General features: G+C 44.3%; 2 protein-coding genes across 8 annotated transcripts in view; one reads left to right on the plus strand and one right to left on the minus strand.

Moving 5' to 3' along the window:
- The window catches only part of LOC123500172, a 142,495-nt gene that overhangs the window by 106,860 nt on the left and 30,635 nt on the right, over positions 1-5,000 (minus strand). Inside the window, exon 1 of one of the 4 annotated variants that reach the window (XR_006673202.1) lies at positions 1,991-2,019. The exons of the other annotated variants lie outside the window; for them this stretch is intronic. The gene's annotated coding sequence lies outside the window, so the exon portion shown is untranslated. Of the gene's footprint in view, positions 1-1,990; positions 2,020-5,000 lie in introns of those variants that run through there. 4 annotated transcript variants of the gene reach the window in all.
- The window catches only part of LOC123500171 (gamma-aminobutyric acid receptor subunit alpha-6-like), a 199,746-nt gene that overhangs the window by 60,761 nt on the left and 133,985 nt on the right, over positions 1-5,000 (plus strand). The gene's annotated exons all lie outside the window — the stretch shown is intronic.

The following is a 5,000-nucleotide window of genomic DNA, read 5'->3' on the forward strand; positions in this document are numbered from 1 at the left end:
ATAAGGAAGAGGAGGAGGAGGAGTAGGAAGAGGTGGAAGGAGAGGAGGGAGAGGTGAGAGCATGTGGACATTGCTGTCATCTTGGCCACGATAAACACCGCTGAGAAGACACCTGTTCCTCTCACACTCTCTCTCTCTCTCTCTCTCTCTCTCTCTCTCTCTCTCTCTCTCTCTCTCTCTCTCTCTTTCCATCCTCCGTCCCTCTCCCATTTCATCTTAGCCTCTTTTGTTTGTCTGTCTGTCTGTCTGTCTGTCTGTCTCTCTCTCTCTCTCTCTCTCTCTCTCTCTCTCTCTCTCTCTCTCTCAGAACCACTTCACAAAACATTTCTTTATTAGTTTTTTTCTTTCCAAACACGTACTGAGAGAGAGAGAGAGAGAGAGAGAGAGAGAGAGAGAGAGAGAGAGAGAGAGAGAGAGAGAGAGAGAGAGAGAGAGAGAGAGAGAGAGAGAGAGAGAGAGAGAGAGAGAAGTAAAGTTGAAGAATAAAAATGTGAATAATACAACGTCAGTGAATAAAAACAGCAATGAAAAGCATGAAAATATAGTTATAGTTTTTTTTCGTATCTCAAAATCGTGTACACATTCAAACTCTGCATTTCGTCGCACAATTGATAGCCAGTTTTTTTTTTTTTTTTTTTTCTTCCTGTCTTTTTAGTATGTGAGCTTTTCACGGGAATTTCTGGGCTAAAGGGGATACTTTTCTTGGGTGAGGAAGCCCAACCTACACTCGGACCGTGGACAGGATTCGAACCCGTGCGCTTGGAGACCCCTCGGACCCCAAAGCACGCATGGTTCCACTGTACCACGGAAAAAATTTGAAAGATGATGATTCTCTTGGTTTTTTTTTCCCGAGACGACAAACCAATGATGCAAAAAAATAAATAAATGCAATAAAAACTGACGAGAAACAAGAATATTCATGATAAAAAGTAATACAAGCGTGAAGAAAGGATAATCGCATTGAAAACTCTGCCGCAATGTTATAATGCGGGAAGGATAACTCGACGACCACTGACTTGTTTAGTATATTCCGGTGACTCAAATGTTTAAAAGTAGTAGTAGTAGTAGTAGTAGTAGTAGTAGTAGTAGTAGTAGTAGTAGTAGTAGTAGTAGTAGGAGGAGGAGGAGGAGGAGGAGGAGGAGGAGGAGGAGGAGGAGGAGGAGGAGGAGGAGGAGGAGGAGGAGGAGGAGGAGGAGGAGGAGGAGGAGAAAAAATTAGTAAGGTCAGGGAGGTGTGTGTGTGTGTGTGTGTGTGTGTGTGTGTGTGTGTGTGTGTGTGTGTGTGTGTGTGTGTGTGTGTGTGTGTGTGTGTGTGTAATTCACCTCGGTCGCCTACTGGTCACCCAGCCAGTCTTCCCCATTACAGAGCGAGTTCAGAGCTCATAGACCGATCTTCGGGTAGGACTGAGACCACAACACACTCCACACACCGGGAAAGCGAGGCCACAACCCCTCGAGTTACATCCCGTACCTATTTACTGCTAGGTGAACAAGGCCACACATTAAGAGGCTTGCCCATTTGCCTCGCCGCCCCGGGACACGAACCCGGCCCTCTTGATTAAGTCGAGCGTGCTAACCGCTACACTACGTGGTGTGTGTGTGTGTGTGTGTGTGTGTGTGTGTGTGTGTGTGTGTGTGTGTGTGTGTGTGTGTGTGTGTGTGTGTGTGTGAGAGAGAGAGAGAGAGAGAGAGAGAGAGAGAGAGAGAGAGAGAGAGAGAGAGAGAGAGAGAGAGAGAGAGAGAGAGAGAGAGAGAGAGAGAGAGAGAGGTAAATAAGGCAAGATTTGAGAGATCATTTAGCAACACTGTTCTCTCTCCTTGATATTTCTGGATGTGGGGACGACACGGCGAGAGAGAGAGAGAGAGAGAGAGAGAGAGAGAGAGAGAGAGAGAGAGAGAGAGAGAGAGAGAGAGAGAGAGAGAGAGAGAGAGAGAGAGAGAGAGAGAGAGAGAGAGAGAGAGAGAGAGAGAGAGAGAGAGAGAGACCTACCTTTGCTTGTTAGTGCTCGATTTCCTCTGCAAATAGGACAAAATCAAGGTAAGACTTTCCTCACATTGAAACAAAAAAAAAAAATTACTTTTCTAATTAATTTACGTCGCTTCCATTTCACACATCCACACGAGAGAGAGAGAGAGAGAGAGAGAGAGAGAGAGAGAGAGAGAGAGAGAGAGAGAGAGAGAGAGAGAGAGAGAAATAAACCAACCTCTCCTTCACTCTATTTTACTCCAACCAGTGGGAGAGTTAGTGAGGGAGAGCCGTCGATCACCTAGCCTTTCTCTTCGTACTGGCGAGAGGGAGAGGGAGAGGGAGAGGGAGGCAATGGTGGTGGTTCCGAAATAGTTCACTAAATGTAACAGAAGCTTAAGCACCATGACAGTTTGTGTGTGTGTGTGTGTGTGTGTAGAGAGAGAGAGAGAGAGAGAGAGAGAGAGAGAGAGAGAGAGAGAGAGAGAGAGAGAGAGAGAGAGAGAGAGAGAGAGAGAGAGAGAGAGACGGACAAGATATAAATATACAAAGAAAAATAGAGAAAAGGACAATTATCAGTATCTCTCTCTCTCTCTCTCTCTCTCTCTCTCTCTCTCTCTCTATCAGAAATACAAGGACGAATAATTTATCATTCCTATTATCATAAGCTTCCTTCACTCTTCACTCTCTCCTGCGCGCGGTAATAGAGGAGGAGGAGGAGGAGGAGGAGGAGGAGGAGGAGGAGGAGGAGGAGGAGGAGGAGGAGGAGGAGGAGTGTTCACAGGCGGGTGGTGATGCACGTTAATCTTTCCCAAATGCCTCGATAGGGGAGACCAAACCGTACATTCTTTCCATCACTGTGTTACTACTAATATCGCAGGACTATTAATTAATTTCTGTGGGAAAAAAATAAATAAATAAAAGAGAGAAACAAATATCATTAAACAGTGGAATATAAAAAAAAAGGTGTATTATTTATTTTCTACTGAGAGGGGGAAAAATTTTAATTCCTACTAAATGTTATGTTCTTTTTATTTGATTACACTTCTATAACTAACCTCAGGCTATTTCTGAAGCCGTCTGTTACACCTCTCGCGCCTTTATAGAGGAGGAGGAGGAGGAGGAGGAGGAGGAGGAGGAGGAGGAGGAGGAGGAGGAGGAGGAGGAGGGAGGAGGAGGAGGAGGAGGAACGATTAACGACGCGCATTAACAAAGACACGAGAGAAGAATTTCCAAATCTAGTCTACAGGGTGACTTAATGTAGGATAATCACACACACACACACACACACACACACACACACACACACACACACACACACACACACACACACACACACACACACTCACACTCACTCACTCTCTCTCTCTCTCTCTCTCTCTCTCTCTCTCTCTCCACCATCATCTTGTCTCCTCCTCTTTCATCTCTTTAATATTACCCTTCACCTTAAGAGAGAGAGAGAGAGAGAGAGAGAGAGAGAGAGAGAGAGAGAGAGAGAGAGAGATATTTCCGTCAGCTACATACTCTCTCTCTCTCTCTCTCTCTCTCTCTCTCTCTCTCTCTCTCTCTCTCTCTCTCTCTCTCATACATACACACACATTTGTGGCATTACTATACTCACTTCCTCTTCCTCTCCCTCTCCCCTTCCTTCCTTCCATTTCCTCACTCCACCTCTCCCCCTCCCTCCTCCCTCCCTCCCTCCCACTCTTACACCCTGCCTGTCCTCTCATTCCTAGTTGACAAACAGAGGGGAGAACAAACACGGGTCCACCAATTCCCCTCACGCCTCATCGCTCTTTCATAAAAACCACTCGAGAGAGACAACAGACTGAGGGGAACAGGTAAATATATGGACCCAAACGATTATTTCTCCCCTCACATCCCTGTCCTGGCCTTCTAGTACTGTTACTACTACTACTACTACTACTACTACTACTACTACTACTACTACTACTCCTGCTGCTCTTCTTCTTCTCTTTCTTCTCTTCTCTTCTTGGTGTGTCAATGAATCAACTTAATAATAAGGTCAGTGGTGTTATTTCCCCTCAGTTCCTCTCCTTGCTGTGGTGAGGGAAAGGTCAAAGGGGTGGGGGGATTGGGGGAATGAGAGGAGCAGGGGCTTGGGGAGAGGAAGGAGTGGTGGAGTGAGGGAAAGATGCAGAATAAGGAAATTCCAATCGGCGGCGGCGGTTTTGTGGTTTTTGTGGTTTTTGTGGTGGTGGTGGTGGTGGTGGTGGTGGTGGTGGTGGTGGTGGTGGGTGGGTGGGTGGGTGGGTGTGTGTGTGTTTCGACGTTTGTTTGTTTGTTTGTTTGTTTCACTGAATGGAGGATAGTTAGCTGTTGTCACTGCTATTACTACTACTACTACTACTACTACTACTACTACTACTACTACTACTACTACTACTACTGTCACTACTACTACTACTACTACTGTCACTACTAAACTACTACTATTGCTACTGTTACTACTACCACTATTACTACTACTACTACTACTACTACTACTACTACTACTACTACTACTATTCTTTTTTCAACCACTTACAGACAGAATATTGCAGAAACACACATTTTCACCCTTCTATTTGCTATTGTTAGTGTTGATCTGTCACGTGAATAATTAGTGAATAAATTAATTGACTCATCCATCTATTCACCACTCAGAACATTCACTGGTTTATTCAAGCGTGTGTCTATTTCCTCCCTAGTTATCTATTCATGATCCTATTTATTCATTCATTCATTACTCTAACTTCTCTGGGTTTTTTTCATTTTTTTTCTGTTTACATGTCAGTACATTAAATTTCTATCTCTCTCTCTCTCTCTCTCTCTCTCTCTCTCTGGAGGGGCATAAGACGACAACAACAAAGGAGGTCAAATATTGAAATTTTAAAAGGGCAAAAGAGACGAGCAATATAAAATGAGAAAACGATGCAAACATTAATGAGACAAAGAGATGGAAAGGGAGAGGAAAGCAAACAGAAAACCGAATTCCAAAAAAAAAAAAAAAAAAAAAGAAAAAGAAAACGAA

Source organism: Portunus trituberculatus, chromosome 50 (assembly GCF_017591435.1).
Source record: "Portunus trituberculatus isolate SZX2019 chromosome 50, ASM1759143v1, whole genome shotgun sequence".
NCBI lineage: Eukaryota > Metazoa > Arthropoda > Malacostraca > Decapoda > Portunidae > Portunus > Portunus trituberculatus.